This window comes from Acomys russatus, chromosome 2 (assembly GCF_903995435.1).
Source record: "Acomys russatus chromosome 2, mAcoRus1.1, whole genome shotgun sequence".
NCBI classification, from domain to species: domain Eukaryota; kingdom Metazoa; phylum Chordata; class Mammalia; order Rodentia; family Muridae; genus Acomys; species Acomys russatus.
In genome coordinates this window covers 60457320-60479632 of record NC_067138.1, presented here as the reverse complement: position 1 = coordinate 60479632, position 22313 = coordinate 60457320, and the positions used below count along the sequence as shown (strand labels likewise).

The 22313-nt window shown below is 37.4% G+C and overlaps 1 protein-coding gene across 1 annotated transcript in view; it reads left to right on the top strand.

The window, feature by feature from the left end:
* Positions 1-22313, top strand: part of Grin3a (glutamate ionotropic receptor NMDA type subunit 3A) — a 196968-nt gene that overhangs the window by 35330 nt on the left and 139325 nt on the right. The window lies entirely within an intron of this gene.

Sequence of the window (22313 nt, the reverse complement as noted above, 5' to 3'; positions counted from 1 at the left end):
TGAGATTCATAAAATGTGTTCTATGACACATTCATATATCAGAAATTTATGGCAAGATTTTATATGTGACTCTGCAAAGTTATTCTGCGGACTTTTAATAAACATCTGGGATATGTTAGTGTGGACCTCATAATGTGAGGGCTGGATGCTCATTCATCTGGTTTAAAAGTGTCAGATTTACTGAAGGGAAAGCATGAGATAAATCACTGTTTGTTATTTATGAAGATTTGTGCCTTTACTCGGAGGAATGATGAACGTAATTCTAGATACCTATGCAAAAATATTCATTATTAGCTAAAATATGGAAAGACTCTTATCCTGATAGATATAATATACACATTTTCTAGAACTCATTAACATCTATGACACTGAACTGATTTGGACCATTGTAACACCCTATCTCTGTTTCCTTACAGAGCTTTCCATACCCACTGCAGCTGAAAACTGCCACCAATTGCCCTTGGAACCCATCAGAGAGAAATGTATTTTAATTGGCTTTATTTATAAGACTATCACAGGCAGCAGTGTCTTGTGATAAAATTATATTATAATCTCAAAATAACATTGAAAAATCACATCACCCAGAATAAATAATTTTATATCTTTGAAAACCATAAAATATAATTTGCTCTTTGAGTCTTAACCTGGGATACTTTAGTCAGTGGTCCATTGACAGTGGCAGCAGTCACTCATTGTGTGGCTTCTGGATCTTTAAGAATGAAAAATACTTTGTTCTCAACTAATTCATCCCGCAGGTCCCCAGCAAGTGACAGCATGGCTCTCTTGGCCCTTTCATTTATCTCATGCACATTTACTGTCTCTCTAAATCGCCCCCTGCCATCTTGACCTCTCAGAACTAACTTTCTCCTCATCTAATAAACAACAAGGTGTATAATCCTAGAAAAGGATTAGCGAAAGCACATGAGTAACTTGACTCATGGTCCTTCCCACTCCCCTCCCCAGCAGAAACAAGAAACACGAAGCATTACAGAACAAGGCCGTTTTGCAGAGGCTTCCAAGAGGAAGGACAGTTGTCCCTTTGTATCTGCTTCTGCATCTGTGAATTCAGCCAAATGCATCAGAAAGAATTTGGGAAAAAAATCATGTCTGTTCAGCTCATATACAAGCTTTTAAAATCCTTATTCCCTTAATACTACTGTATAATATCCATTTACAGAGCATTTACATGGACTAAGCATTGTAAGTAATCAAGAAAGGCCTTAAAGGATATAGAATAATACTATCAGGCTACAAGCAAATACTATACCATTTTCTACAAGGGGATTGAGAATCTATGAAAAAAAAATGTGGTGCCAACAGGGGGTTCTGGAACCAATCCCCCACAGAGATGAAAGAGCAACTATATTCCATGAAGCAAAACTTTATTACGCACAAATCCTAAATTCTAAGGATAAACATCTCCTTGGTTGGTGGTGAAAAAAAAATTATCTTGATGAATTCTCAAAATTCTAGGCACATGCAGAGTTAGAACTCTCTGTCATTTCTGAAAACAACTGTAAAAAAGCTAACACAGAACAGAAACCATACATAAAATATAGACATAAGTCTACTTAACATCCTTTTTAAATAACATTATTCCCATCTGTGCCCATTTCTTACTTCCGAGAAGGTGCCTGTTGGAAACATTCTAAAAGGCACAAAAAAGAGAATCACTAGGTCAATCAAATGTCCTCTTAACTATGCCAAAGACAATGAGGATCAGGACACAATAAAGCAAACACACACACACATGCATGTGCACACATACACGCACATGCACACACACACGTGCACACACACACATGCACAAACACACATATACATGCACACACACACATGAGAAGTCCAGTATTGGTATAAAAAGATACCTTTTAATTCCATCATTTAGCCTTATTAGACATACATAGCAATTGGTGATAATAAATTAAGCTAGCCATTGTGTTTCCAATTTGGTTCATTACACAATTACCATGGACAAGGAAGCAAGGGCATTTCTGATGATGTAGCTACAAGCCTGGAGCTACTTATGGACTATTGTGTTTAATGCCATACTCCAGAAGACAAAATATACTGCTGGGAAATTTGCACTGCGTTTTTTTTACCTGATATTTCCACAGCTGACATTTCAGCATCACGGTTGCTTACTCCCCTGGGAGACACTGCCATCTTTTGCAAATCTTAGCTGCTGTTGAATAATTGCTGTTGGGATGTTTCTTGTTTCTCATTTGATGCTTTAGTCTCACCACTTCTTTACAAGCCTGTGATTTCTTCTCTGAAATCTGTGAGCTTCATCTGCAAGTGAGAGGAGAGAAGACATCAATCTACTTGGGCTTGAGAGGTTATACAACTTGATCTCCCCAGGTTCCCATTATGTGCGATATTATACATTTTTAGATAAGTCTAGGATGGAAAATAAAATCTATGCCCAAGGAACAAATTGAAGCTTCCTGTCCCATCTGCAAATTAAATGAGCCGTAACTTTGAAAGGGCGAGCAGTGGCCTCTGTTAGCACATGCAAGACCACACACACAGGGAGAAAGTCTAAGAGGACATACAAGATTTCCCCAGAATGGTTTATTGCAAGTGTGTCATTGGTTTAATGCAAGCATGTCAGCATTTCCAGTGCCCTGATTGCACAATCTGATTATGATGTCCTTAAACAATTTTTTTTCCAAGTGGTAGTTTGTCTACAAAGGGCTAGACCAGGTCAGGAAATAATCAGGGTTAATATTATTCACAACTTAGAATTACTAACGTAGGTGACAGAAATTCACATTTATTCTAAAGGCAGACCACAGTCACCCACACAGTTGTTCACATGAATCTAATTCATAGTCATTTGTTCTGACTTCACATTAGCTTAAGCAACAATAAAGACTGATTATATCACAGGTAGTAGAAAGGTCAGAAATATCCATTAGTTACCAAATTCTCCATGAGGAACCTCTCCATAGTTTTGCAAAGAAGGATTAAGCAATCTGTGGTTGGGCAGAACAAGGCTAAGGAAATGAAACTCAAATAATTAAATCATCCCCACCTGTAACACCTAGAATGCTTCCTTGGTTTTTCATGCTCTGGCATATGCACCCTTCATGATTCTTACCATAGAACGACAGAACTTACGGTGACAAGTTTACTTGAACTGGTTCTTCCCTTTTATTTTTTAATGAAGTTTATTGGTTAGAAGCATGGTTGCTAGAGCCAGAATTTCAATCTCATACTTATTTCTTCCCAATTATGTGGCCTTAGCTGCTGCTTCTGTGAGAGGAAACTATTTAAAGAACTTGAACCAGAGCCTGGGATATCATAAATCATAATATACATTAGCTCTTGTTTTAATGTTATCTAATTAATATGTGCTTCCATGTTGACTTTTTAAAGTTAGGGGATGTGTCTGTCTGCTGACTTCTGTTTGCATTGTAATACAGTCTATATTACGATGCCTGACATATGATAGGCTTTCAATAAATCTAAAATGTACATCCTAGAAACATGAGTTACTATGGAAATAAACATGATCTCAAAAATCAGAGGATTAAATTGCATCTCTGTATAATATGGCATTAAGATATGGCAGAACTAGCCCCATTCTGCTCTGAAATTCAGCATAAGAACATTATAGGGAGTGTGATTGGATCCACAGGAGATGCAATTTGCAGCAAAGAGCTGTGCCATAATGAGGTTTTTTTCCCTAAAAAATAATAATCACTAAAATGTCTCATATTTTTAAGACATTAGCCACAGCAGCAAGCTGTTGCATATAATGGTAATGGTTTCTAATATTCAGTAAATACAGTTGCTTGCCATTACCATATTCATTTAAAGAGGACTTTGCCTCATGTTTAAACAAGATACAAAGATAGAAATAGAGTCGTGAAGGAGGTAAATGTTTAAACAGAGAGGTTAAGAGACCTAGATAGAGACCCAGTGCAAGATGGAGAAATTAGAAGGTGGTATGGGAGTGGAGGTATAGGGGATGCCAAGCAGGAGTGGATAAACAGACTTCTATAAGCTAATCAAAAATAATTAATAGTAAACCCTCAAGTGGTAATAAGAGTACATTCGATTCTATTGAGATGTTTTCTAAGAAATGCTTTTTCCCAATCTAGGCATGCTTGTGAAGCTTTCAAGAAAAGATAAGTGTTAATGTGTGCTACAAAGCATCCTGAGTCACCCACCAAATGCTATGGGACATTGTCCCAGGCCCTGAGGAGACCTAAGAGTCAACTATTTGGAACCTTCAGGATCTTATGTTTTAGTAGCAAGAAATCATTTAGCAAACTTATACAGAACAAAAGAAAATAGCTTTGGTTAGTGGTCAGTGATCTGAGGAAGGTAAAATCATGCCATATGAAGAAAATCTTGGATCTGATGGTGAGAGGTCCAGAGGGAGACTGCTAACATTAGGATGGACAGTTCTGAGATTTAAGAATATCAGCCATGAATAAAAAATATCCCAAGAGAAAGGAACAACAATCAAAAGCGCCAAGACTGAAGGAAGCTTGAGTGCTATGGCTTCCAGAGCCCAGGGGTGGAACGGGTAATGTTAGAGCAGAAGGCGGAGCCAGGTCACTGGAGACAAAGTTCTAAAGAGAGAACGTGTGTGTGCGTGTGTGTGTGTGTGTCTGTGTGTGTGTGCATGTGTGTGCGTGTGCGCACGCGTGTGTGTGCATGTGTGTGTGCGTGTGTGTGTGCGTGTGTGTGTGTGAAGCAAACTCAGGACCTCATGTATGCAAGACAAGCACTCGATCACTGATTTCTATCTCCAGTCCAAAACTTAAAAAGTAATATATTACTCTACTTGTTATCTATATATTTAACAGAGTGTTGGTCAGGTAATGATAGAGACAGAATGACTAGTCTGTCACATTTTAATCCAAGTGACAGATAATAAAGACTTATTCTAGAGGAAATGAAATGAAGGTTAAACTCAAGATGTATTTTGGGGTGAATGAAAGAATACTGTGATGAAAAGGGAACATAAAGCTAATATATTATTTTTTGGTTTTGGTTTTGGTTTCACTTTATAGATTGGTATTATGTTTCAAAGAGTTTTTTGTTACAGTTTTTTTTATTTTTACACATAAATACAATACACTACACACAACAAGAAGGACCACAAAACAATCAGGAATTATATAAATGTTACAATCATAGTGTTTTGGCTATTTGTATTTGGCAACCTTGAAAATATCTTTCCTATCTTGGAGAGTCTAAAATTCTGAATGTAAATAAATATCTATCATATCTCATCTCTATCAACTTAAAACATCTATCTAGACCTAAAAACATCTTGACCCCTTAACTATTAAGCTTAATTGTAAAACTAAACTATCTGGTCTTCAAACCCATCAGAGACTTGAGAAGGAATAAAATTAATTATCTGAGTATACAGGAAGTGCAGGTTAGCAGCTTCCAAAATGAAAAAAAAAATGACATAGGCAGTTTACTGCCTCATCAGTCACCCAAAACTCTCTACAATATTGGGACATCATCTTCAGCCTTCTGGCCCATATATCTGACAGACATATTTGTAAGGCAGGAACTATTGAGGACTTGTTAAACCTGTCTTGTCAGAGTTCGGCTGTCTACTCTGCCTGCATTCAAGCTTGCCCATTTTTAGTCAGAATTCTGTCTGTGACAGAAATGAGGATATTTTGCCCAGTGGCTTGTTTGCCACACTTGAAGCCATCTCCAAACCATTTGTGTGCTTGCTGAGTTTCAGAAAGATAAGAACTCAAAACACAAATATAGATGAATATTCAAGTTTGGGCTCAAGGACAAAAAGATGCTGTTGTGTAAAATTTGGAAAGTGGGTGGACACAAAGTCAAAGCCCTGTGCACATAGCAGATGTGGAAAAAAAATAACAGAGGGAGAAAGAATCTTCTAGTCAGATAAGGAAACAAGGCTTCAGAATTGAAAAGACTGGATGGTAAAGGAACATGTAGACTGAAAATGACCTTTCATCAAGATTTGACCATTGGATTCTTTAATAAAAGTTGTTTTGTGATGGATCTGAAGTTCTGCTTGACAAGAAAAATATAAAATGAGGAAGTAGAAATTATGAGGACATTCTAGATAAATCACAAATTTCTGTACTGAAAATAAAAGAAATAAATATGGAGAAGTGGCAAATGGAATATGTAGATAATGTTAGAGCATCTGTTGGCATACAGAGGGCCCTAAGGATGAGAAAAACTGCTGGCGCAGGTCACAGAATGAGACCATTAAAGAGTATACCTGAAAGTTGCCAAGTGCTTCCAGAGGTAATTACGGACCCAGGTCATTTTAATCCATAACAATCTGAACTTTGCCCTCTTATTAAACAATTAGCATTTTGTACATCTCCAGCAGATGTACCAAGAGGCAAACTAGAAAACAAGAGCAAGAAGAAAGCATGGCTTACAGTCTAGTTGTCCTTGGTACCCTCAACTCATCTCTATGCCAGGTATGATTGTGTCTCTAAACTCAACAGAAACCTGGTTCACTATGAGTAATTAATAATAATGATAATGTGCATGTTATTTCAACAGTCAAAAACTTGCTGAAACGTCTGACAATTTTCTTTGTTTGTCTTCTTTCTTCTCTTCTGTGTGTGCGAATGTGTGTGCCCACACATGTGGAAAGATGTACATTGTGTATTGTGTGTACATTTGTGCGTGTGTGCATTTGTGTGTGTGTGTGTGTTCTCATGCACATGCATGTAGAAGCAAGAAATCGACATTGGATATCTAACTCAATAACTGTCCATCATATTCTTTGAGACATGGTCTCTCACTAAGCCTAGAGCTTGCTAACTCAGCCAGATTGACTAGACAGCAAATCCTAGCTATGTTCCTGTCTCCACTCTCTATTTTGCATAGATGCCAAGAATCAAATTAAAGTTCTTACACTTACTGAGCGAACACTTTACCAAGCTAGGCCTCTCCATACTCCTCTTCCTTCTCTCTATTTCTTTAATTTTTATTTGTTATAATTTATTCACATTACATCCAGATTGTTACCACTTCACTCATATCTTCCCATCCCAGCCTCCCTCCCTCTTCTGCCCTATTCCCCTCCCCTAGTCCTCCGACAGGGGGATCCTCCTCTGCCACCATCTGACCTCAGCCTAGCAGGTCTCATCAGAATAGCCTGAATAATCCCCTTCCTCTGTGTGTGCACAAGGCCTCCCCACCAAGCAGCAGTGATCAAATCATCGGCATTCCATTTTTTGATTGGATAATTTATTTAGTGGTGTTTAATTTCTTGAATTCTTTATATATTTTGGACATTAGGCCTTTGTCGGATGTAGGGTTGGTGAAGATCTTTTCCCAGTCTGTAGGCTGTCATTTTATTCTGTTGACAGTGTCCTTTACCTTACAGAAGCTTTTCGGTTTCATGACATCCCATTTATTAACTGTTGACCTTAGAGTCTGAGCTGTTGGTCTTCCCTCTTCCTTCTCTTAATGCTATCTTCTTTATTTACTACAATTTATCTTTATCTTTCTTTGATTTTCTGGTTCTTTGTTGTTCACTGAAATTTCAAATTCATGCCTCCAATGAAATATACTGAATTTAGTTAACAGATAAATAACTGAAAGTTTGGAACAATATTGATACCTTTGTAAATTAAGTTATGTTTTGAAAATATCAGTGCTGAGCATTTAAGCAAATTCAGTTATGAATAATTTATAAACATAATAAATATTTTCTCTACAACCTTCTTTAATGCAAAAGAAATGACTGCCACACATTGAGTTTTTGCATATCATAAGTCACTTGTATTTTCAATGGGTGTCTCAGACTTATGTGCACTTGAGCAATTCTGTCAATCCTCTGCATTCAGGTGCCACTTTTCTGATTGACATCAGAGAATATTCATGTCATCTGAAAGGATACAATTTTATGGGAAAGCAGATAATAATTGCTTCCATGAGAGAAACCATATTAGTCAAATGGGAAGGAAAATGACTCATAAAAAAGTCACCCTCCTCAGCCAAAGGTCACCCTTCTCCATCTAAATCTAAATTCCATGTCACCACTTACTCACTTGTCCATTCAGCCAACACATCTTCGCTGCAAGTTGCAGTTCTTCTAAGCAATGTTATTCACTCGGGAATTTGTTGTCAAACAAACAAACAAAAGTGTATCCAGTCCTCTAACGGGTCCGAGAAATGCAGAGATGAGAAAACTAACATGAGTGTTCCGCATAGCAAACAATCAGAGTACAGATGCACAGACTGTGGCAGGACAGCAGATGAATGAAGCAGAGCAGGGATGCGTCACTGGAGCTAAGAAACCAGAACACAAGCACACATACAAAGAACAAGGACAAGGACATCTCCCAAAGAATATGCCCTCCCTGTGAATGTAGTGGATGCTGCATGGGGCACCTAGGGAATTCTACGCTTTGGGTATCAGCTTCTTGGGCAATCAGATGCTAATAAATATTTGCACAATTGAATAAACAGGACAAAGAAATACCACTGTTCTCTTTCAAAGGAAATAAGCCCATAAGGGATAGAATATGAAGCAATGGTCTTTTGTTAGGAGTCAGGAATAATCTGTGAAAGAAGGCAGGAGAACCTGAGCACAGGAGCCATCCAGAGCTCAGCAAATTGCTTTGTTTTGTTTTTTTCTCTTTTTGCTTAATTAATTTATTCAGATTACAACTCAATTGTTATCCCATCACTTGTATCCTCCGGTTCCTCCCTCCATCCTGCGTTCACCAGCAAATTGTTTTAAAAAATCAAACCATGAATTTATCATTTGAGATGATGAACTGATATAAAGACTGAATGTGTGGTGTCTTCCCCTTCTCTCTGTCCCTCTCCCTCTCCCTCTCTCTCTCCCACCCTTTTCTTCACCTCCCCACTCTCAAGGTCCTTGGTCTTGGATTTTGTCTGCATTCCCAGGATTGATTTGGGAAACACAATAATAATCTTAAGATGTTCTTCACATTTTAAAGCCTAAAAGCTTTTGGCATAATATGCAAGAATGTCACACAAAATCAGGCCAAGAGATGCTAAATAATACTAAAGATAAATATATGAAAAAAAAATAATTCCAGAGGAAATTCCTGAGTCCTACAGTGGAACATTTGCAATCCTATAACATGCATTCATGTTATTAGTTGCTTTGCATCAGATATATTAATATTTAATGTTTCTGTTCTCACAAGATATGATGCAACTCTATATATTTGTCACACTGGAGACAAAAATAATAGATTTATCAATCAGTATATTATGTTTCTCATATTAAAAGGATTTATTATATTTTAAGTACTACAAAAATGTGATAGAGTTTGCAAGTTCTGGCTGAGCCTGAATCTTTCCTTCAAAATTCAGAAAGTAAAATTTAAAGAGAATACATACACACATATATTGGATATATAGCCATATACAAAGAAGCATATAATGAAGACAAAGCTCCTCAATGAAATGCATTCTTGACCTCTATAATATGAGAAAAAGTCCTCCACTCCTTAATTTGTGGCACCCATAAATTTAGGATAGGTGAATTTTTCCCTTTTAAAAAAATGATAAAACAGTGAGTGAACTAATTAGTTTGTGGTACAGCGTAGCCTTTAAGCTTAGTACTCCCATTCCATCTGATTATATGGGACAATAATTGTCCAACTGAATTCACAAGGGTACGCTAAAGACTCTGGAAAAACAGGCACCTCTGCCTTGTCGTTGCATATTCTGAACAGATTTGTCCTGCAAGTGCACTCCCCTGTTCACGAAGGACTTGTCATGCTGGTCCAGAAGTCACCAGACTGCTAAAAGAGCCTTTAAGTTTGATCACTAACCTGCCTCTGTGACCAGACTTTCAATTTGCCATTCTCGGTGCTTCTTACTGTGAACAAGGATTTGAGATGTACAAAGAATTAATTACATTAATCTTCTCCTTGCAACTTGAGTGAAATAAAATGTCATTGCAGCAAAGCTTAATCACAACTAATAGATCACAAGTTTCAAAATAAGGTACACAACTGGAAATTACAGAGATACTGTTTAAAGGTATGCTAATCCCACTTCTAATGCTAAAGGGGTCAATTTCAGGTACCAGGCAATGAGCAGAGCATATAGAGTTTTTTTAAAGCCCAGTAAAATAAAAATCTGTTATGAAATTAAACTGATTTAATAATAATTAAATTAATATATACTAATAATCTAGAATAAATGAAAGCCACATTATGAGCTGGAGAAATTATTCAGCATTTAAGAGAACTTGTTGCTCTCCAAAAGGACCTAAGCTCAGCTTTCAGCATCAGTATCAGATGGTTCCTAACCACCTGTAACTCCACTTCCAAGGGACTTGATGCCTTCTTCTGGCCTCTCAGGGCCCTGTATGAACATAATGTGTGCACACACACGCACACACACACACACACACACACACACACAACATTACACATAAATAAAACTAAATACAATTTGTAAATATTATTAAAAGGAATTTTAGACCCACCAAAATAGGAAAGATGTTTTCTTCAAGGCTGTCAAATACAAATAGCCAAAACACTAAGGATGTAAAATTTATTTAATTCTTGATTATGTCATGATTCTTCTTGCTATGGGTTTTTTATTGTATATATGTGTAATGATATAAATGTATATGTAAATAATAAAGACATTTAATTAATAATAATAAAAAGTTTTTAAGGCATTTGTATTACAACTAGCTGAATAATACTCTAAATGTATAAAACATACTTGTACTGATGTACAGAATTTTATTAAATGACAATTCATTTTTAAAAAAGAGTTTGTATCAACCATGGTAGCCATCTAGCTAGTACTTCAAAAAAGGTCAGCATTTAGCTGGATTTTCATTCTTAGTGTAAATCACATTAGTATGTAACATGAGCCACCTCTTAGCAACAGTTCCAAGCTGCACTGACATAAAGTAATCAAATTTCTGTAGGAAATTTAACTTGCATACTCGACAGTTTAATTATCTGGCGCATTTTCAGTAGTTCCCACTATAAAAAAAAATGTGTCTAACTTTTCACCAAGGGTTGTGACAAACTATTGTCTATAACAATAGTTTCAGTATTTGATAAATTTTAATTAAGTAAAACAGACTGAGAAAGAAATCATGGAAACAACACCCTTTACAAAAGCCTCAAATAATATAAAATATCTTGGGGTAACTCTAACAAAAGAAGTGAAAGACTTGTATGATAAAAACTTCAAGTATTTGAAGAAAGAAATTAAAGAAAATATCAGAAGATAGAAAGATCCCCCATGCTCATGGATCCATAGGATTAATATAGTAAAAATGAGCACCCTACCAAAAGCAATCTACAGATTCACCATAAGTATCATAAAAATTCCAACACAATTCTTTACAGACTTTGCAAGGACAATTCTCAATTTAATACGAAAATACAAAAAAAAAAAAAAATCCAGGATAATGTAAATAATCCTGAACAACAACAACAAAAACTGTTGGGGTTATAATCATCCCAATTTCAATTTGTAATATAAAGCCATTAATTAAAAACTGCAAGGTATTGGCATTAAAATAGACATGTTGATCGATGGGATCGAATGGAAGACCCAGAAATAAATCCACAGACCCCTGGAAACCTGATTTTTTATAAAGAAGCCACACTGGGATAAGAAAAAAAATACACACTGGAAAAAAGAAAGCATCTTCGACAAAGGGCCCTGGCTAAACTGGCTGTCTGCATGTAGAAAAATGCAAAGATACCCATATTTATCACCCTGAAGAAAACTTACATCCAAGTGAATCAAAGACCTTACTCAACATAAAACCAGACACACTGAACCAGATAGAAAAGGAAATGAAGAATAGCCTTGAATGCATTGGCACAGGAGACAACTTTATGAACACAATACCTATAGCTCCAGGCACTAAGATCAACAACTAATAAATAGGACCTTATGAAACTGAAAATCTTCTGTAAGGCAAAGGACATGTCAATCAGACAAAGAAGCAGCCTACAGAGTTAGAAAAGATTTATACAAACTCCACATCCAACAGAGGTCTAATATCCAAAATATGTAAAGAACTCAAGAAACTAGATATCAAAAAATTATCTAGTTTTAAAATGGGGTACAAATCTAAGCAGAGAATTCTCAATAGAGGAATCTCAAATGGCTGCGAAACACTTACAGAAATGTTCAACATCCTTCAGCCATCAGGGAAATGCAAGTCAAAACTACTCTGAGATTTTCTCTTATACCTATTGTTATGGTTGAGATCAATAAAACAAGTGACAGCACATGCTGGCAAGGATGTGGAGCAAGGGGAACACTCCTCCTTTGTTGGTGGGGGTTCAAACATGTACAGTCACTATAGAAATTAATATGGCAGTCCCTCAGAGGGTCAGTCTTTCAAAACTGACAGTGCAGGAGGGGGAGCATAGCCAACAACAACACCCACATTTCGTTGAATGTAGAGAGGAGTTGGTGCCTGCATGGATCATTCACCCTACACTCTAGTCTCTTTGGTATGGAGAGGTACTCTGCATGCTATGGAAAAAGAAACCAGGACAACAAACCAGCCACAAAACCCTTGGCCTAAACTGTGTTGCCACCAACATGTGCTGGGGCAATAGTGGTGCAGGACTTGTAGGAGTGACCAACCAACGTCTTGCTCAACCTAAGGCCCATGCTGACACCGCCTGGATGACCAGTAACTGGGGATTTGATAGCCTAGGAACCTAGGGTAGAATTAAACACATCTGGCATTTTTTTAGAAAGCAAAACACAAATAAACAAAAACAAAACAAAAACCATTGAAATGATTCCTTATGATATTCTGCTAAATTTATAGATCGGTGCCTCATCTAGTCATCCTAAGAGAGGCTTGCTCTGGCAGCAGAGGGAAGAAGAGGCAGAGACCCTACAACCAGACATTATGGAGAGAGAGAAAGAGTCTAAATTGGAGGCTTTCATCAGGCCCCACCCCTCAGAGTTCAACAACCCAGTGGAAGAGTGGAAGAAGTCAGAGAGGAGGGAGCGCACCAGGAGAGTATGGCCCTCTGATTCAACTAATCAGGCATCACATAGGCTCACAGACACTGAAGTGGCAAGTGCTGGGTCCTGCTTGGATCTGCACCAGATCCTCTGTGTATGTTACAGCTGTTGACTTGATATTTCTGTTGAAATCCTAACAGTGGCACCGGGTGTGTCACTGACTCTTCTCCATACTCTTGGGACTCTTTTACTCCTATTGTGTTGCCTGGTCAAGCGTCAATATGAGGTTTTTGCCTTATTGTATCTTTTTTGTTGCGTTTGGATGTTGTCTCTTGGAAGCCTGCTCTTTTCTGAAGGGAAATGGGAGAAGAGGGGACCCAAGGGGGGGTAGAGGTTAGTGGAGAGAACCTGGAAGGAGTAGAGAGAAGGGAAAGTGTGGTCAGGATGTATTGTATGAGAGAAGAATCCATTCTCAATAAAAAAGATAATTATCTAATAGACCATTTGCTGACACATATAAATGTATATGTTTCTTTAAATACTGTTTTAACAAAAACAAGAACTAAAATCAATCCTAACTAAAATCAATCCTAAACCCATATCTTCATTCCAGAACATTTTAATAAAAAAATAATCCTGTCACCTACGAAGCAAAATCTTTAAAGTTGTGAGACAATTGGAGAGCTATACCTAGGTTTACTAGCCTGCTGTGGAAGTGCTTGCTGTGCCCTTCTAGCATCTCAGTTTTACTATCCCTTGTACCAGAAAAGGCCCGTAGTCTTCTGTTTTTGTACTGTTTTACACTTCGTTATCACTCTCATGTGTTTAATGTCACATGTCCATTATATGGTTCTGATTTGCTTGGTAGACGATATTATTCTTTTCTGACAGTGGCCAAAATAGGAGTCTGAAATTCCATGGCAGATCCTCCTTGCCTGATTCAAATCCTGTCCTCAACATTCTCAGCGATGTTAAGGCTGTTCAATTCTTGCTAAGGCATATTCCTTGATTTATCATATTCTTCTTGGAGACAAAAGTGTTACATAGCAGTTACACATTTTTTTCTTGCAAATCATATTGACAGGCACTAAAAGGGCTTGTTAAAACTAGGCATACTGAAAAACCAAAAAGATATATGACATCAGAAGAAAAGAGAGAAAATGCACTCTGTGCCAGTCTCACTTGGTTCCATAAACACAAAAGTCAAGTGAATACATACAACTTGCACACATTATCCTCCCATCACTGGTCACTACAACTGGTGTTGACATGAAAACATGATGGATCCTTAAGAAAGGATCTATTATAGCAGAAAAGGTAAGGTAAATGGTTACCAAGTACTCCTCTGTGTATCTGTAATAAAACATCTCTAATAGTCAGGTTGTGCCTTCTTCTAGCCTTCACCTTCCTTCCTACTCATCTTTCAATCCTTGATAGCTACTGGATCACTTAGTATTTCTCCAGCGCCAAGGTTAGTGCAAATAATAGATATGGAAAGCAGTGTGTCGTGATTAACTCATGTAACCCACATTCCTCTTAATCTACCACTGATCCGGGTTCTACTTCTTGTTTCCTGCCTCATTTTCAGTGTTTAGTCTGGTATGTATAACACTTCCTCCATTAAAATCCTAATGGAGCACGCCATATTGGTATTATTTACTACTGGAGTTTCAGCAATCATTACCCAAAACTAGGCACAAAATAGATGCTGGACCACGTTAGCTAAGACTTACACTACAGCCCTTAGTGTGACATTCCTAGCCTCACCAGCATCACTGCTGTCCTTATACAGGACAACTTGTTGAAATGTACAATGTACCAATGCTTTGTATGAATGATATCTAATTCTTACAAGTGTCTTAAGGTAGATACTACTAATTTGATTCCACAAAGGGGAAAGTAAATCCTAAAACTTAATGATTTTTCCCTACATAACTAACATCATTTAGAGTTCTGAGGGATGCTGAATGGAGCTTTGTATTCTCTTTCTTGACCCTCTTGAAAACTGTGATGGTGGAAACTGTGTTGAATTCTAAACTCTAAACAAATGTGTATTTTTGATAATTTATTTAATGTGTATAAGTTTGTTTTTATTTATTGCTTGTTGCCTTCATGTATATAAGTACACCACATGCATGCAGTGTCTGAGGAAGTCAGAAGAAGGCATCAGTTCCTCTAGAACTCAAATTACAAATAAATGTGAATGCTGGGGACTGAACTCTGGTCCTCAGCAAAAGTAGCAAGTAGTCTTAACTGCTATGCAATCTCTCCAATGAGTTGGATTTTGATTCTTGTCATTACTGATGGTCATTTCTGATAGCTAACATCCTCATTTCCTGTGTAACCCTTGTCTGTGTTGAGATACCTTATTTAAGGCAGCTTCTCTTCTCAGATATCACATGACAAAATATGTCCTGTATGCACACCATCTTGACTAAAGCCTTCCTACACCCATGTATGAGGTCTCCTTGCAGGCACACGAGGGTGCATCTAGGTGGGCCATATATTGCATGTGTGGCCTTGGAGAGAAAATAAGGCCAATAGAATAAGGCACAGCCAAAGGCTTTTGTGATTATCAAGGGTCGGGTGACAGGAACAAAGCACAATCATCCAGTACAAAATGGCAGAAGAGGGGTGGGATATAAATGAACAACTTAGAATGGCAAATGATATATTTATAAGGAACCATGTGTGGTTGCCACAAATCAACCTCAGCTGTACACTCTGATGCTTTTGCTATTTCTTCTACTTCTCAAAATGCATCTGCCTGTCTATGGTCTGAAATATAATGAGTTTTCTTCACACATTTTGTTGCAGGAGGATTTCATTTGATTGTCTTTGAAGACAGTTCTGTTGTACATGCCAACATTTCATCATAAAGTAGACAATATGAGCCTTTCTCTAGTCCAAAAAGTAGAGTCCATTCTGCACCCCCATCTCAGCCCTTCCCAGCCACCTGCTGTAAACATACCTTACTCAGCATTATTAATCCAACTGCATCAGGCTTTGAAGTCCACAGTCCTGTCTTTGAAGAGTTCATTATATACACTATATAACTGGTGTTTTATATACAAAGACACTAAATCTTGAATAAATCTTGAAATAAATAAATCTTGAAGGATATATCCTTCAGGATATCTTGTTTAATTAATCTTGAAGGAGATGTTCCAAGATCCTTTTGATGCCATTACAACTTCTCATTTTGTGCACAAAAATCATTCAAATATAAGTGAAAATTTTGAGTGAGTTTTTCTAAACTTTCTTATTCTACCACACACAAAACTGGTCCCTTTAATTATGTATGTCTAAAGCTGGTCTTATTAATTATGTATATGGGGGTGGCCTTAAGTGAGAACCCTATCAGCAGGGGATATGAAGCCTGAAATGGCCACCCCCTATAGCCAGGTGGGACTTCCAGTGGAGGGAGAAAGATTTCCACACAGCCAGTCAGTGACTGGTCCAACTTCAGTCCCATGTCATGAGAGAGAGCTTACCCTGACACTGTTAATGATATTCTGTTATACTTGCAGACAGGAGGCTATCATAACTGTCATCTGTGTGGCTGATGAGAACACATGCAAAGACCTACAAACAAACACACAGTGCTGGGAATCTTATGGAATGGGGGTCAAGGGAGGATTGAAAGAGCCAAAGAGGTCAAGAACACCACAGGAAAACCTAGAAAACCAACTAACCTGGGCCCATAGGTACGCACAGAGACTGAACAACCAACCAGAGTGCATCCATGGGATGGATCGAGGCTCCTCACACACACACACACACACACACACACACACACACACACACACACATATGTAACATATATGCAGCTTAGTCCTCATATGGCTCCTCTAAGAGCAGGATCAAGGGGGGCTGTCTCTGACTCTGTTGCCTGCCTATGGATCCCTTTTTCCTAACTGAACCACCTTATAAAGACTCAAGAGAAGAAGACACACCCAGTTCTACTTGAAATGCCAAGGGGGGCCATGATATCCATGGGAGGTTTCCCCTTCTCTGAGAAGAAAGTGAGGAGCGATAGTGGAAGGGGAGGGGTTGTGAAAGAGAAAGACTGGGAGGAGAGGAGCAAGGGGAAATTCTGATCAGGATGTAAAGTTGATTGATTTATTAATTAACTAATTAATTAATAGTTAATTAGTGAAAATTGTGTAACTATCTTTTTTAACTGATTGTCATATCTCAAGAGTTGCTAAAATGGCAAGCTGAAATGGCAAGATGAGGGAAGAAAGTGACTGAAAGCCATGTGCACCCTGGGAAGCAAATAGTACCCCCAATGGCCCAAAGAACCTCAAGCAATCCATGCCATGACGCATCATTAAAATTACTAAGTTATGTGAGCTCTTAGAATCACCTGCAGATGGCTATTACTGTATGCCAATGGTCTATTTCCTGTGTTGTTCTTATCAAGTGGAAGAATAGGGCAGAGTAGTGATTAAAAGCACAGGTTTCCAATCCAGCAGGTTGGGGTGTGGGTTTGAGACTTTAGTTCTCAATTGTTGTGTCACCTTAAGAAAAAGAATTACTCTCTTTCTAACCCTGACTCTGTCATCTGTTAATGGACACTGATTGTCATAGCCACCTCATTGGCCTCTTATGAAGATAAGCATGATACTATGCATAACTTATTGCAGACAGCACTACTCGTTAGTTTTATTTTTTAAGTTATAATTCTTAAGGATTCTGGTTTCAGAGCAGGCACTATGCCTTATGTTTGCCTGACTTCTTAATGCTACTATAAAACAGAATTTATTTAAAAACCTGGACTTCTAAAGAAAGAAGCTTTACAGTTGAAGAGAAGGAACAGGACAGGAGCCTACCATAGAGGTCCTATGAAGGACTCCACTCAGCAAGAGATCCAAGCAGATGCTGAGACTCAAAGCCAAACTTCAGGAGTGGAGCACAGAGTGTCTTATGGAAGAGTTGGGGAATAGAAGGACCTGGAGTGGTCAAGAGCTCCACAAGGAGACCATTTGAGTCAACAAAACTGGGCTTAGGAGCAGTGGGGGGTCCTGCAGAGATTGATGCACCAACCAAGGACCATGTATGGTGAGGACCAGTCTCCTTATGGAGCCCATAATATGGGAGCAGGGACTATTTCTGACTTGGACTTTAGCCCCCCAACATATTGATTATTTCCCCTAGGCCACAGAGGAAGAGGATACATACAGTCCAGAAGAGATTTGATAAGCTGAGGTCAGATGTTAAAGGAGGTGGGCTCCCCTTTCTGTGGACTAGCGGAGGGAGGGAGGAGGGAAGAGGGATGGAGGAGAGAGGGGGGCATGGAACCAGGAGTCAAAGATGGAGGGGATTACACTCAGGATGTAAAGTGAACAAATTAAAAAAATCTTTTGAGTAAAATAAAAAGAAATAAGCTTTAGTTTTCAGTAAAGAAAAAGCTTTCTGCATAATATAGCTCATATGAACTATGGTAAGTTAAAAGAAAACTTCCTGTGTCAAACTTTACAGCAGGCAATCGTGTTTTGGAAACTTGTACTAATTCTGAAAAGATCCAAATCTGTACTTCACAAAAGAACAAAGATTACATCTTGGAACTCTAAAAGTTGGTGTCTAAATCTTCTTGTTCGTGAAGGGAAGTTGGAACTCATTACCAGAGGAAGAGTATGGGAAGGTGGTGACTGTGAGATCTCCTGTTTCCAAATATATATCTATCGTCACTTGCGACAAAGACTCTGTTTCATGTAAAAATGGTTGGTGCAAATGATATCTGTAAAATATGTCTTATTGCTGATACCACTGTGTACACATAGATAAAATGTGGGAAAGGCATAGCAATGAGATAATCACTTTAACAAGCACTTCCGATTCAAGACTACATTCCACAAGCTAATTTTCACAGGTACCACTTACTAGGTATTCCTACTGTGCTAGAGACTTCCCATGAATTACCACACTTTCACACTTAATTCTCATGAGGAACCTTTATACGTTGGACATGGTCTGTTGAGGTTATTTTGGAGATAAGAGTCTATGGTTCCAAGATGTTAAATTATTTGCAGGTGACCCCATGGCTTGTAAATGATACATACATAACTTCCATTTAGCTCAAACCAGCATCTAAAACCTAATGCCACATAGCCCAAGGGAAAAGAAAAACTCAGATAACTTAAAGGGGCCCTGGCACTACCAGCAAGAAGAGCCTGGGACCTCAACGAAAACATTGTAGACACTATTGAAAAGAATGCTGCAGAATCAGACTGGAGGAATATAGAAGCATAACATGTAACCGTCATTCATCTAGAGCGAGAAAGACACAGATATTATAGAATGACAAGCAGGAGACTTTTGAATAAAGTAAAGTCAATAATTAATTGCTTATGTTCTTACAGAAAATTGACAAGCAGGAGACTTTTGAATAAAGTCAAGTCAATAATTAATTGCTTATGTTCTTACAGAAAATTGCTGTTCATCTATCTAGTGATCACCTGATTTGAAATACATCTCTCATTTCTCATTCACTCTCCTGAAGTTCAGTCAGAGGCTATCATACAATAGAGGTGTCTGCACCTGCCTACTTCAGCTGACTTTTTCCTGGAACATTTCGCCCTTCCTAGCCCTGCCATACTTTGTTCTTCGATATATTGTAGCTGCTAGGACTTATAATTCTATGAATTGCCTATTTTTTTTAGCTGCTTATATGTTGTCCATCTCTTAGTCAATGCATAAGCAGAGGGGACATCTCACTATAGAAGATTTAAATTGCCTTTTGGGGTTGGACGAGTGTTCAGTAAGGAATTCTGTACCCTGGTTTACTAGGAGATGTTACGTATTTATTATGAACACAAACACTTTGTTTATTACCATTTCTGCAAATGGTGGTATTTCATGCTCCTTCACTTTTTGTTTATAATAGATTTTTAGTGCCAGAAATAATAGCTTATAGTATTCAGTTTAATGAATCTTGCATCTTCACATATTCACCTAGTTAGTCTATTTTTAATGGTTTGATATTATACCTTCACTATTAGTAGACAGGAATTTATTTGTTTACTTATTTATTTGGTTTTTTTGAGACAAGGTTTCTTTGTGTAGCTCTGGCCATCCTGTAACTGTAGATCAGGATGGCCTCAAACTAAGAGATTCACCTGCCTTTACCTCCAAAGTGTCGAGATTAAAGGTGTGTGCCATCACTGCCCTGCAAGAATTTATTTTTATATTGCAGAATTAAGAACTTAAAATATATCATTTTCTACATTTTTTTCAGTTCAATCTCATAGCTTCTTCCATTTTGCTTTGTATTTCATGAATCATACATTAAGTCAATATATTTAATTGATGTTCTTTGTATGTGTTGATGCGTATGTTAACTTTTCGTAAGAACTTTTATAAGAATTACTTCTTAATTCTCTTTTTGTATTTCTGTTTGAAAACTATTCTTGCCTTACAAAAATTGATTTTCTAATATTGTAATATAGGCTAAAGCAAGACCCTTCTGTAGTTTTCTTTTTCAAATTTTTGTAATTTGCCTCAAACCTTTTTTTAAAAAACTTTTAAAATCTTTGCTGAAGATTTTAACAAAAATTTTAATATAGGGCTTGAATGTTGTTATTGTTGTTGTTGTTGGTGGTGGTGGTGGTGGTGGTGGAGGGTGTGTGTGTGTGTGTGTGTGTGTGTGTGTGTGTGTGTGTGTGTGTGTGTGTTTGCGTGTGCATTCATGTTGTACAGGACGGAGAGAGACTTTACCATCAACTTGAGAAAAATTGCACTATGCTTCATTCGAAACTGCTAGATAATTATCACTAGATGCTTCTAAAGTATTACTAATAAATATTTATTTGAAGAATTACTTCACTTAAGACTGTAAAAGAATTAGCACCAACATCTGGAGTTCCTCAATAGAACTGATTATAAGATGAGTCTGATTACATGGATTAATCATTATCTGCTGGGAGAGAACAGGACTCTTTAGCTGCGTCTCGTGTTGCCTTTTCTTGCCAAATGCTCTTATGTCTCCATCTAGTGCTGAATCATCAATATGATCATCCTTGCTCTTATGCAAGCCTGTTCCTCACACTCATTTAGTGAATTCCTCTGTGGGAGGTATTGGAATTAACCTTGGTTACAAATCGGGCAAAATGTTGGGTCTTGAAAGTGTACTGAAAGTGTTTTCCTTCCCAGTCTTTCGATTTTTAGTCTCCCAGATTTTGATCAAAGTCTAGGAAATGAGGTGAATGAAAGAATAATTCCGATTGACATACATTGTCTCTGGTTCAATCTGTCAGAAGAGAGACTTAAGATACAGTTGTAGTCCGTTGTGTGAGATAAGCACTATAGTGCATGTGAGGCAGTCTGCACTGCAAGGATGAGCAACAGAAGACAGATATGAGATGATTAAGTTTTTATAGTCATCAGAAATAATCAAATAAAGACTCAAGTCACAGCATCAGGAAATCAATAAATCAAATACATTGTAAATGCACAGACATACAAACAAGTGAACAAAAGCAAAAGGAAAAACCAAACAAAAACAGATCTACATTCAAAGAAATATGAAACCGCTCACTCTGAACCAAATGTGGGTGGTCACAACCAGAGAACATAAATTTTAGTAATTCTAAATTATATGAACTAAAGACTTGGAGTTTACATAGAGCTGTATATTCATAACAAATGATACATCAATAAATACATTCAACAAATACTTTCATTGGGGCATTAGGTAGGCAGACTCCAGCAAAGCAAGGGAATCATTCCTATAAATCCTAGATGTTATCACATTCTTAGTTTAGGATTGATGGCCTCTAGAGGTCTGTTGAGCTCACCAACACATTTTAAGAAGATAACCTAATACCCACAAGACTGTCAGGTCAAACACAGAAAGTAATGAGAATAAATTATAATAAATAAAATACACATTAAAACACAGAAGTTAAGATAAATGGCTTTAAAGAGCTTACATAGCCTGATAATTTTGTTTCTTAATTTTAAAACTATTTTCTCTATAATCATATTGTTCTGTGCAGCTAAGGTCAGTCTATGGAGTCTTTAACATGGAGAGAACTTCAGTCAACAATAACCTAAATGACTTTTTAGAAATCTGAATAAATGCACTAAGTTTAAAAAAAGGGTATAAATGGAATCAAATAAATTTACAGGTGAAAAGAGTTCATATGAAAATACTTATCCTGGTTCAAGAAAAAATGGATTATCCAGTGTGGCTTGGTGTATGTTGTAGGAAAGGAAAATTATTACAGACTAGAATTTTTTGGCAAGCTCTCAAACATAGTCTAATAATTCTCAATTGGAAGATACTTCATTCAATTTGATCAATATTTGTTGTGCAACCAACATTTATAGGTCTTTGTTCTAAACTTTCTCAGGAAATCATTGTTAAAGGG